Source organism: Gopherus flavomarginatus, chromosome 5 (genome assembly GCF_025201925.1).
Source record: "Gopherus flavomarginatus isolate rGopFla2 chromosome 5, rGopFla2.mat.asm, whole genome shotgun sequence".
Taxonomy (NCBI): domain Eukaryota; kingdom Metazoa; phylum Chordata; order Testudines; family Testudinidae; genus Gopherus; species Gopherus flavomarginatus.
In genome coordinates, this window is record NC_066621.1 from 96,807,035 (window position 1) to 96,820,318 (window position 13,284).

At 42.6% G+C, this 13,284-nt stretch overlaps 2 protein-coding genes across 2 annotated transcripts in view; one reads left to right on the forward strand and one right to left on the reverse strand.

Annotated features, from left to right (window-relative positions):
* The window catches only part of LOC127051950 (uncharacterized), a 260,294-nt gene that overhangs the window by 91,827 nt on the left and 155,183 nt on the right, over nucleotides 1-13,284 (reverse strand). The gene's annotated exons all lie outside the window — the stretch shown is intronic.
* SPTBN5 (spectrin beta, non-erythrocytic 5) overlaps nucleotides 6,649-13,284 on the forward strand; it is a 173,238-nt gene continuing 166,602 nt past the window's right edge. The window contains exon 1 of the mRNA XM_050954918.1: nucleotides 6,649-8,783. The gene's annotated coding sequence lies outside the window, so the exon portion shown is untranslated. The remainder of the gene's footprint in view (nucleotides 8,784-13,284) is intronic.

Below are 13,284 nucleotides of genomic sequence, written 5' to 3' on the forward strand. Positions count from 1 at the left end.
TTGCAGGATTAGTCACCTCCTTTACAGGCAGAGGCAGCCTTCAGCTATGAGGCCTCCAGTTCCCTCCCTGGCTGCCCTCCACTTCTGGCTCCCTCCCAGCCTTTATAGCTCTTGGCTTCTCAGGCCAGCAAGTGTTACCAATCCTCAGGCCAGCATCAGGCTTCTTCCATCAGCCTCAATCTGTTTCCCCTGATTGGAGCTGACTGGGCAGGGTCTAATTAGGTGCTTTTGCACCAGCACCCTGCTGCATACCTCCCTCCTTAAGCCGATGCCAGGCCTGATCTTCCTCGACCCCGCTTTCCTCGGCCTTGGGTTTTATTCTGGGGGTGGCCTCCCTGCCTAGTGAGGTGGTCCCTGGACTCAACACTGTGGGGTTTTGGCATGCCCAACCACAAAAGTTGCATTGGGTGGGGGGTCCAGCTCCACCCAGAGGTCATCACACCAATCGCACCCTTGGGCAGGTCGCCCTGGATGCCCTCTTTCCTTCCCTGGTGGGGGAGATGGATCAGAGCCAACTGCCCCGAGTCTGCCCCCTGTCTCCGGTTTGGGCTCTCTGCCTCTTGGAGTTTGGACCGCCCTCTTTTGGGTTTCTACCCTCTGATCTTTCTTTAGCTCCTCTGCCTCTATCACTGGGATTCTCTCCCCTGAGTGGTCCCATCCTGAAACGTTTGTTCCTTCATCAGTCACTCCCTTAGGGTCTCTATCCTGACTGTGTTGTCTAGGATTTGTAGCTTTTTCCCCTTGAGATTGTGGGGACTCCCCTTTCCCAGGGTCCACCCCTGTAGGGGACTGGCCCCCTCCCTCCAGGTCCTTCTCTCTCGCTTTCTCTGTTCATCTCCTTCCCGGCTTCCCAGCGGGATGCTCATGGGGTTTCTTGCATCCCTCTGTCTCTCCCCTGAGGGAGCAGCGGACCCTGTGAAAGTCTGCCTCTGCATATTCCTCCATCCTTTTGACAGCGGCTTCTACGGTGGCATGCTATCTGGGAGGCACTGTACAAATTGTTTGAGAATCACCTGATCTATAACTTGCCCCACTGTTTGGCGTTAGGCCTCAACCACTGCATCGCCCAGTCTGTCAATCTCTGGGCAAAGGCCCAGGGCCGCATGCCCCCCGCCTACCAGGCTGCCCGAAACCTTTGCTGGTATTTCTCCAATGAAAGCCCCAGGCGGTCCAAGATGGCTTCCTTCACCGTATCATAGCCTCTAGCCTGGGCATCTGTCAGGGCCATATATGCCACTTGTGCCTCCCCAGCAAGATAGGTGCTAGCTGCAGGGCCCAGGTTGTCCTGTCCCATCCTGCAGCCAGGGCCACCCTGCTTTTGCACCAGCACCCTGCTAACAGTTGGATTCTGGAAGTACCTTCTGAGACAGAACAATCAAAGGGTGATTGACTAACCACTTGAGTGAAGGAGGGAGAATTTCCTGAGAGTAACTAAGTAAACAAATTAATTTATTCATGTCTTAATAGCAATGACATTATAGCAGAACTTTCAGTAGCCTTTATGGTTCATTGCTAACTTTGAGCACTCTGCATATGACCTTCCAGTGATGTGTTGTACAGCCTCCCTCCATCTCCTCACCGGTTCCCTATTTACTGAGTAGAGTTAGTTTTAAATGTATAATTTTCAGGAATGTCCATGTGTTAAGTACTTAAATGCTCTAAGAAGATCCTCCCCTACATAGCTTTTTTTTTCTCAAGCTTGTATAAATTCAAGCTCTTCAACTTAGCCACTTACTTCAGATCTTTCAATACTTTTGATCAATCTAGTAGCTCTTCCATATGCCTTCTACAGAATTCATGCATCCCTGGGCAGACAGACCAAATCTTAAACATGGGTCCTTGATTGCAACTTCACCATGAGTTTGTATTGCACAACAGTACACTCTCCATTGGATTGTTTTTAATCATTTGATGTAGCTTAGTCTTGTTATCCTTTGCTATAGTTTAACAGTGTGTTCACATCTTTACTACAGCTAACGTAATTTGAAGACTAAAGACATACACAATATAAAAAACTCACCAAATGGAAGCAAAATTGTAATCCATCTTTATGCATAACTTTAGCTTATAGCTGTAGTAAGGTCTTATGGTATATATACCAATAAATATTTATCCATTCTTATATCTGTGTGCTAATTGTAAGTATTCCATTAGAAGGTTCTTTATTAAGTTGATTTAGAACCCTTCAGATAATTCAAAGAACTGATCTAATTTATTCACAAATGAATGAGATGCTTTTTTGTAATCAACTGTTAGGTATATTATCTTCACTCAGTGTAATATGTGAGAGAGGGCTGTCTGTCTACCATCTCTTCAATAGCATCCACTTGACTGTTTGATACTGCTAGTATTTTTTGTTAAATGAATCAAACATCTCAAATCTCTTAGCATATCTGTATAAAACTGAAAGGTAGTACTTCAGGGTCTCAGGTTAATTTACAACCAAGATGTTAAATCCATACACACACTATTTCATTAGCTTGTGGTTATACCCAGTGATTAGAACCTAATTAGTACCTAATTCAAAGCAACTCTTCCAACAGTAATTAGATACACATTTGTTCATATTGAAATCTTACTATTGGTTTTTGGCTAGAGACAAACCCACTTCTGCATCAATTCAGCCATAAGGTTATTTGTTGTCAGTGCATAAGCTCATACATCTTTGCCCCAGAGTCCATCTAATACATTGATGTTTGGAGAGGAAGTTCATTCTTCTTGACTGTAGCAAAGACAGTCTGAAAGCTCTTCAGTGAGCTTGTAAGATCTTATATAAGCATAGTGTGTTACCAGAAATCTCTGCCAGAAGTCTCCAATGTGTATTCTGCCAATGTGCTGGCTGTACTTTCATCTGCCTCAGGTTCTATATTCTCTGAGGCTTTGACATTAACACTAGCCAACCAGTGTTCTGAAATATGCTTGCTGATAAGTTTAAATATAATATTGAATCTACTACTCCAGCTACGGTCATCACTAAGGTTGTGGAGACAGAGGGTGGAAGGGAATGGAAATTTTCTCAGCATCGCCATGGACGTACACCATTAGCTTGGTAACCATTTTACCGAGGCTGAATATTTCACGTATGTCTCTGGTTCTCTGTATTATTTCTAATTGCTTTGAAGGTCTGTGTAAAGTTGCATTCAGTTTTTCAGCCGAATTACAATTTTTCACGGATCTTGGCACGTCTTCCATCCAAGTAGGTTTTTGCATTTACCTGTCCCCAAAGTCTCCAGTTGGAGATGCTCAGGTATTCTGCTTTGTTCATGATTCCCTTTTACCTTTTCTTTGCTGCTGACTCTTAATGCTTTGAAAAAAAATTTCTCCAGTTTCCTTTTGATATTTTTGTGAGGATTGCTCAGGTTTCCAATTGAAATTTACCTCTGTTTCTTTTCTATTTTATACATGTTCTTCTGACCTGTTGTTAGGTCTGATGAATCCAGTGTGTCCTCTGCCTTGTCTCTCATGGTGTACATGAGAAACGTGTACTTGATGTTACTTAATTTTGTTGACAAACCTTGAGACGACAAAAAGCTGTTCAAACTGTTTGTTGGCTATGCTAATGATCAGAAAAATTAAATTACTGGAGCTTGTGTGGGGAAATAACTCTATTGTCCTGAAAGGGGCAATGATTTCTGTTCCTTTTAGCTTGTGTTTTATTCTCTGCTACTTCTGTGTCACCAAGGCAACACGTTAATTTCCTCAAAGCTACTGTATAAATGACCCTTTGCATTTCTGGACCCCTTAAAGCTACCCTATTTTTGGCCTGAAGCCTGCTTCCTTAGCCGAGCTTCCTCTTCACTTATCCTCCTGAAGGAAACAATTTATTTTTCTTTTCCTGTCTGTTTTTCCTTGGTTGTTTCCTCTTTGAGCTGATCATACCCTTACACACATTGTCCAAGCACTTAGTGCTCGCTCTCTCCTCTTTCAACTCAGCTGTGGCAGGACAGCATGTTTTTAGGGTTCCTCCAGTGTTTGGGGGACATGAGATGGAAAACAAACTCTTCCCTTACTGAAGAGGAGCTTCACTTCTTCCTTTCCCATTTATCTCGGTTCCCTGCTTGTGGGAGGCAGCCACTTCTGATACTGTCATGTCACATAGGGTGCAGTCAGGGGAAAGGAGTATAAAGAGGCATGTTTGGTAGCAAGAGAGAGAATTGCTTTCTATTAATGACATGATTTGCACTACTTCCAGGTTTCACAAAGTCAGTGGGAGTTTTGCCTGAGTATAGACTGCAAGATTTGGTCCATGGTATTTTTCATGAACAGAATTGTAGATTGTACATTCCTTTTAAGGCAAGAAGGATAACAAAGGCAAGGGAAACTGATACAAGAATAAAGAACAGGAGTACTTCTGGCACCTTAGAGACTAGCAAATTTATTTGAGCATAAGCTTTCGTTAGCTTATGCTCAAATAAATTTGTTAGTCTCTAAGATGCCACAAGTACTCCTGTTCTTTTTGTGGATACAGAGTAACACAGCTGCTACTCTGAAACCTGTCATGATACAAGAATATCTTTTCTTAAAATCTGCTGGTCCAGACTTCAACTTAAACTAATGCCTTCTCCCATCCTAGATGTGAAGTTGTGCTTTGAGAAGGAACTACCTGAGTGTTACCCAGATTCTACTCTGTGTGAAATCAGTGGAGCCATTTGAGATGGTGACAGAAAGGTAACACTACTTTACCCAGCCAGGCTTTCAGGCCCTTGTATCAAGGGTTTCCTGCTCTAGTTAATTATTCTTGAACACTCAGTTTGTTTTTCATTACTCTTCCTTCCTTAATACAGTTTAGTCACCACCACCGCCACCCCCTCCCGAAACCCCAAACCAGTTAAGGGCAAAATTGAGTACTTATGCATCTCCATTAACTTCAGTGGGGTTGTGCCCATTTATGTCAGGGCTGAATCTAGCCCTGGTTCTGTACAAAAGCCTTGTTATGTTTAATAGTAACACTGATCCTCTATGTAATTTATGTTGCAGGTTATAAAATCACTTTTTTATCATATAATAATGTTTTCTTTAATAGAAATTGAGACTTTAGAAGCAATTGTACTAATGTGAATGTGTTACATTTGTCTAATATCTGCAGTCAGGCAACTGCACATCCTAGCACCTTCCCTGAGTATCTTGACTAGGGAGATTCACTTGGGGGAAATGGGAAGAATCTTTTACTGCAGTCTACTGCAGCATAGGAGGAAAATAGGATCTGGGTATGTGCTGATCCTCCAGCCCTACACCTGCCTTACCACTGACCTTTCTGTATACAGATACACAGGGGGTCCATAGTGGACCTGGGCTGCGAATTATCACTATGTGTAGCCTCCAAATCTTGACTCCTTCTGACACAATGGAACCATAATTGTTCCACTGCTTTAGGACCTTCTCTACTTGCTGAAGAGGAGAGCAGGATTTGTCCCTCAGTGACTTGCTGTCATTCATTTTAACTTTCTAGTTTTGTTAGTGAAAAGGTGGTGGCACAACCTTCTTTCCACTCCTGTGTGTGCAGGCTACCACTTCATGGCACTTTCAACATGGGTAATGAATAGAGCTGGTCAAATTTTCAGATGAAACATGTTGATTTTGCCCAAGTTTTATTTCGAAACAATCAAAATGCTTCATTTCACTGAAGTCAAAACATCTCATTGTAACTGTTCCATTTCAACTTTTTTGCTTGATTTTTATTTTATATAACAATTTTTAATAGAAAATAACTGCCAAAGCAATGCAGACAAAAGAACCAAGAAACGTGGACTTTGTTGTGAGATCAATACCCTGCACTATCTGCATCTAAAAAGTTATAGTCCAGCAACTTGTGAAGCCATCAAAAGCATCTTTCTGCCCTTCTGCCCCACATATCCTTTGCCGTTCTTTTAAAATAATTACGACACTGTTGGGGAAGAGCAGAAGAAGGATACAGGAGAGGGAATTTTGACAGCAAGAAATGTGGAACCTGAGCTTCAATGTTCTTTGTCATTACTAGAGAACTGAGTGAAATCTGGAGTTTCCATTTCATGGCAAATGCTGGAATTCCGAAATTTGCTTTTCTTCCAAGTTCAGAATTTCTTGCAGAAAAGAATATTTAAAAAAATTAGTTTCACTATATAATTTCAAGAAAGACAACATTTTTCATTTCAATGAAGTAAAAAATGTTGAAAAGTCCTAAATGAAACATGTTTTCTGATTAGTTGCTGGGAACTACATTACAACGTCACCACCACCAACACTCAGTTTGACATTTATTATTATTATTGTGCTCAGGAAAGACCCAGGGCTGGGGTCTTGTCTATACTAGAATGAGTTTGCCAAGCCTCACCCCATACATCCAGAACCCTCCTAACATTCCATACCTGAACCCCACTCCACTGTACCTCAATCCCTGCATCTGGAGCTCCCCTGCACCCAGACCCCCTGCTTCTAGACCCCTATCCCCGCACCCCAGAACACCCCCCACTGAGCTCCCTGCATTCAAACCCCCACCCTGATGATCCTCACCCCCTGCACCATCCAGACACCCACACCATTGATCCTCAACTAGCTGCAAGTCCTAAATGAGTAGCAGACCCCCACCCCACCAAGCCCAACTCCCCCAGCACCCAGACCCCTCTGCTGAGCCCCAACCACATTCACCTGGAAGCCCCTGCCGAGTCCCAACAAGCCTCTGTGCATCCAGATCCCACCCCACACACACACACACACACACACACACACACACACACACACCCCGCTGAGCTGCCTGCACCCAGATTGTCTCACACTTAACCCTTTCATCCTACACCTGGATCCCTCACACTTGGATCCTTCCTGGTTGAGCATGCCTGCCCTGCCCCACACCTGGAAGGGCCTTATATGTCCACATCCAGTGTACAACATGTGTCTTTGGGGCAAGGCATGGAAACTTATACAGAACCTGCTCTTCATATGCCTGTCTTAAGCAAGTGATATTATTAATCCCTCACATTTATCAAGTTACCTACAACACTTAAAAATGCATATCTTTTCTAACAGTATGCTGTTTCTACAGTTTGATATTTCGTCATTTTAATTCAATCAAAAGCGTTTAGGACATATTTTCTATTTTGTGTGTGTAATTTCCTGAGCACTGAGAACATGCCACTTTGCATTTTCTGTTTTACACAATCACCTGTCCTTGTGCCATTGTAAAATATTTAAAGTTCATACCAAAGGTATTGTCTCTCATTTTTAAGGAAATGTTTAATAGCAATTTCTTGGTGCATATTCCAGTTTGTACAAGTAAGGAAGCTAGGGCATACGTTCATTGAGGTTTGTACTTTGATTACATGCACAATAAATTCCATACAGATACTGTAATATATATATTTTAATATGCTTTGTAATCACTTTGAGGTGGTTGTGATAAAACTTGCTGATTAATAAACTGTTAAACTATCTGTTCTTTGGGGTTTGTAAAACTTTGTTTCTGAGAGGAAAAACAATTAGAGGAGGAAGTTTGGTCTAGTCATTTAGATCATATACCCCTAAATTACTATTTCCTTCTATGCTACAGAGTACTCTAGTCTATTACTCAGGAGTCCCAGTGCTACCGTTACCTAGCCATGTTACCATGGGGAAGCCACTTAATCTCTGTGCCTCAGTTTACTTCTCTGTAAATAGGTCATGATGCTTGCCTTACAGGTGCTGTGAAATAACCAGTATGAAGCTCTGCTTATTCTGTGGCCCTAGAATTTGCTGCAGAATTCAGTGCTTACCCCAGAACTGTGCTCCAGGACCTGTTTTCATTTAAAAAAAAAAATCCGTTTCTAGGTCTTGTGGTTGAAAATAACCTTCCAGATGTGAACTGAGCATAAACCAATGTAGTGATGTCTTTCTGTGTATACAAACAGGCTGAAACAACTTGCTTTGAAATGCTCTTCATTAATTTCCACGGGGGTTTTAATCCTGAAACCTAACATTAGTATAAATGGCAATTTAGCAGAAAATATCCAGCTAATATGGTTATTCCACAGTCCCAAAACATTTTCCACACCTCCCCAGGTGCCTAAACATCCATTTCCCCAAACCATCTGCCAAAACCTCCAACTTGTTTCTTAACTTCAGGAATGTATGAAACCATTGTCAGTTAAAAACAGAAATTTCGTCACACTATAATTGACACAATAAATGTTCCCTTGATTTTATTATTTATTTGGGTGAAAATAGTTTTTTTTTTTTTATTTACCTGAAGCTGCCCCAGAAATTCCAGTCTGTCACATCAGAGTGCTACAGAAAAGAGGTACCCTTTCTGCACAGTGTAGGTCTAGGTTACTGAACAAACAAAAGGGTTTTCAGCATAGCAATAAGAGTTAACAGTGTTGTCTCAAGCCACATTAGAGGTCAGTGCAGTTTTTGTCTATATAGGATGGTACTTCGTGACAAATCTGGAGCATAACCTTACAATACTGAAACATGAAGAATTTGCAGTGGTTTTGCACACATCTCGTTACTTTGATTTTGTATATCCTCCACACCAAAACAAAAAAGTATTACTAGGTTTATGTATAGAAATTTGTAGCCAAAATCTCTGGCCAGCAGAGCTGTGTGAATGATTATTTCCTATGGTGGGTGTTTTTTAATTTAAAAAAAAGAAAGGAGAAAAAAAAGCTAGAAAATCAGACTGGCAAAACAAATTGAGTATATTTGTATTTTTCTTCCAAGAAAAAAATTCCAATTATGCAAGAAAAGAAAGAGGAAGAAAATGTTACAGATGGGAGTCAAGGAGAATGTCCAAAGAGAAGAAAGCAGCAGAGCATAATAACAGAATCAGCTGAGTATGACACTCAGGGGAATCTACTCTGTTATGCAATTAAATGTTATATTTAGAACATGTTGATAAAAGTTGAGAATGTCTAAAACAGTAATTTCTTAAAACAAATTCCTTCCAGGTGTGTAGTCCAAGAACGTTGAATGGACAAATGCAAATATATTTTTGTAAAATGGAGAAGAGTAGTAGTGGAATCCCTTTTTGATTTGCCTCCCTAGAAATATGAGCGCACACATCCCTGGGTGATCAATGCATGGAAAAAGCACAAATACTTTTCTAGCAGTGTTGCTTCTTCTGCAGCAGGAAGGTAGAATTGTGCATTTGTGAGCCAGATATTGATTGATATACTTGTGCCATAAGAGAATTTGATATTCTGGATAAGAGCTTCAAGAAATCTGCAAGGATGGCGAAGACCCTGATAGTTTAATAGCAAACATTCTTCAGGTCTTCGATCATGGTAGGAACTGCATGTTCCATGGGGACTATTGGAAATGGATTTATTGTGGTTATGAATTTCATTGAGTGGATTAAAAGCAAAAAACTCACCACATGTGATGCTATCCTGATCACTTTGGGCTTATCCAGATCTTTCTTTCAATAGACACTACTTGTACATGCTGTCTGCATTTTGTGCTATCCTTTCCTTTATAGTCAGAACCAAGGGAAAGACACTGTTGCTGTCCTTTGTCTTACTAAATTATACCAGTGCCTAGTTTGTCACCTGACTGTTTTCTACAGTGTGAAAATTCTCAACTTGAGCCAGCCCACCTTTCTCCTCCAGCTGAAACTGAGACTCCTTGGGCTGGTTCTGTGGTTGCCCCTGGGCTCAGTGCTTCTCTTTCTGATTGCCTGTTTCCCATTTGCATGAGGTAGTCGCAGAACATCCTGTAGCAATTCAATTTGCAATCTTTCTGGAAATTGCACTGAAATAGTTCCATGAAAGACGAATGAGTTTAACTTATTTTTTAGCTTCAGCATTGGATTTGCCCTGCCCGCCATCATGTTTCTCATTTCTGCAGTCCAGTTAGTCACATCTCTGTGGAGACATATAGGCAGATGCAATGGTGGTCATCCAGTTTCAGCAGCGCAAATAGGCCCATGTAGGTGTCATTTAAAACTCTGCTTTTGTTTTTCTTCATGTGTTGAATTGTATAGCTTTTATTCTCTTTTCATATATGTTGAAGGTTATGAGCCCTCGGAGATGGCTTTGTGCTATAATGGTATGTACCTGTCCTTTTGTTCATTCTGATATACACAGGTGTGTGCAGCACATTTCATTAGGGTGTGCACCCAGGGAATTTTATTTATTTATTTTAAAGGCGAACATTTATTGAATACTCAGTCATAAATGACATTATTTTTATTCATCAAACTAAAGAAATTAAAACTTAATTTTTTTTAAATTAACAACTAAAGTTTACTTAAAAAATGAGGCACAAAATAGCAAATTTTTGCTGCAATGATAACCAGGTATATACAAAGATAGTCAATTTTCATGATCTTTATCTTTAACAGATAATGAGCTAACCCAAATTGACCAAAACAGATTAAGGTTTCTTCATCTTCCTGTCCTAGAGATTGAGATGTCGCTCACCAGGTGTTATGGACTTAAATTCCTCAATCACATCATTGTAGTTAACTGATGAAGCCAATTATTGTTCAATGTACAAAATCATGAGTGAGTCGAGGCTCTGTTGGGACATTGTACTTCTTAGCTTGTTTTTTACATGTGCGTTTCAAAAAGGCTCCTTCACATGAACAGCTTGTAACAGTTAAGACTGCAACGCATTGAATAGATTTGTAAAAGGCCTGGAACATGGAAGACTGATCCGATTCCTTTAGCCAATCAAGCCACTCTCTGGTGGTGTTCATAGTGCTGCCGTTAGGAACAGATCCATCATAACCCCGAAGCAATCTGACTTCCGCTTCCAACTCATCCAAGGACACTTTAAATTTGTTGGCAATGATTCTCATATCATCTTTGCCAATGTCTAAGCTCAGCAGTTTTCCCATTGCTGTCACAATTTTACAAATCTCCTGTTCAAATCGCTGGTCAATGCCAGTAATCATTGAGTCTAGGAATGGGTAAAATGAAGTTATTTTCTCCTACTCCTCTTTTGTATCAAAGTGATGCAGGGACTCAAACGCATCATCAATATGAGTGGACGTTTTTCTCTTCTTAACTGGGGGATTTGATATATCATTCTCTACACACATTTTCACACTGTCATTGAAAATAGATTGAAAATATTCTGGGCCACTTCTCATTGCTGCCAAAGAATTACGCAAGCTGTTCACCCCTGTCATTGCAGTAAGTAAATTGAGATCTGGAGCTTGAAGAGCCTTACTCACTTTTACCACCATCTGGAGAATAGGGTGCATCATGTGAAGGGCAAAGATGAACTTGAATGAATTTAGTTCATGGATAAGGCCCCTGGCTTTTATTTTAGTGTCAGCAAAATGAATTGTTTCGATAATCTCTTGTAAAGCTTGTAAAATGATGGAGTAGTTTTGTTTTACAGCAACCATTGCTTCTGCTCTGCATGCCCATCTTGTGTTTGATAGAATCCCAGTTGAACACTTTGAAGTCACTACTTCTTGTGAAATCTTCTCCATTACTGCATGTTGCACAGGACTCCCCTCCATGAAGGCATAAAAAGTCTGAATAACACCAAAAAAATCACAGACAGCTCTGTTTTGTTTACTTGAAGTGCATGCATCTACTAGGTCAAGGGTCAAACAATGCGCTTAGCAGTGTACATAAGAGTATTTCACTGTTTCTTTCTTTACATTTCATTGGAACTCCTGAAGTACATCCAGACATAGTAGATGTGCCTTCAAACCAGACAGACCTTACTGATGACCAGTCAATTTTAAGAATGCCAAAGACAAGGGAGTTGGGATGCAGGGTGCAGCAGGGGGCTCGGGGCAGGGGGTTGGGGTGCAAGGTGCAGGCAGGGAGCTTGGGTGCAGGAGGGGTGTGGGGTGCAAGCAGGGGCCTCAGGGCAGGGGGTTGAGGGGTGGGGTGCAGGAGGGGGTCAGGCTCTGGCCCGGCACCGCTTACCTAAAGTGGCTCGGGGTGGCAGTGATGCACTCCCTAGCTGCCTGCCCTGGCCCCACGCCGTGCTGCTCATCACATCCCTGCACAGCCCCTGCACTCTCAGCCTGAGTGGGTGGAGCCAGGCCAAGCTTACTCTACCCCCCAGAAGGAGCGAGGGGAACAGGAAGTACAGAAGGTGGGGCCCTTCGCCCAGTCAGGGCAGCACCAGGGAGGGAGACAGACACAGACTGCTGGCTGTTCCCTGCAGACCCTGCTGCTGAACCAGGCAACGCCCTGGACCAGGGAAAACTGCCCCAGAGGAAGGACTCAGGCTACCAGAACTGCCAGCAGCAGAGTACCCCGAGGAGCTGGGCAGTCACTGCCCAGTGACCCAAGCTCAAGTGAGCCTGACGCTGAGGGTGAGCTGGAGCTGCCGGGGCCACTGGTGGCTGAATAGCCCAGTGAGTTGGAGGAACCAGAGGGACCCACTTGAGAGACCAGGTAGGAAGTAGCCCAGGGGCAGAACTGGACAGTGGGGTGAGTTAGTGTTTGGTCAGTGTGTTGCGGACGGATCCCCACTGACCCAGTGGTGGAACCGTCTCCTCCCGCCACTGTCAGGGCCCTGGGCTGGAGCTCAATGGAGTTGAGTGGGCCTGCTTTCCCCTACCTCTGCCACCTTGAGGCGGGGTGGCAAAACCCTCATAAACAGCTTGTGGAAGAAGGGAAAGAATTGACAAGGATTTGTAGGGGATCTTAATGCATGTCAGTTTGTTAGCAAGAGTTAGGCCAGCTGTAACTCTAATGACGTGAGACTTGTAGAAGCGAGGATAGTGTGAGGCGAGTGGAAAAGAACAGTGTGAGAAGTTGTCACGACCTTGCACTAATAACCAAATATGTAGACTGACGCCTTCCAGAAATGAGAAAAATAAGAGAGCAGGATGGCCTATGTATAAACAAAATGCAGTTGTTGCTTATTATTGTCTGTATTATTGCTTGTTATTATCTGTAACAAAGGTATAAATGATTGCTGTAATTGTTTACCTGTTGAGAGACCTGTCCGGGACTGGGCAACTCTGTGTCCTAGGGTACTCCCTCCCTCTATTGCAATTGCTGAAGAAATAATAAAGTATTTGATTTTGCTGCACCCAAACAAAAAGCGAGAACTAAGTTTTTCTCCGACAAGCTAAAAACCCTTGCCAGCACTCCCCTGCCTGAGGGGCACATCATGAACTCTGACCAGTGCTCCTGTGTCATGCCAGCTGCTATGGCACACCTGCCTCGGCTAATTCTCCATCAATGGAGAGCTGTGACCAAGGCCTTTTGGCAAGCCAGTAGCTACCCACTGCTCCCCAGTGGCTTGGTGGACCAACTGGGACCTTGCTACAATTCCATTATGCCAAGTTCCATTTGGTAGAAGAGGCTTTGTAAAACGTTTATTTGGAACAGAGAGACAGTTGCAAAGAATACA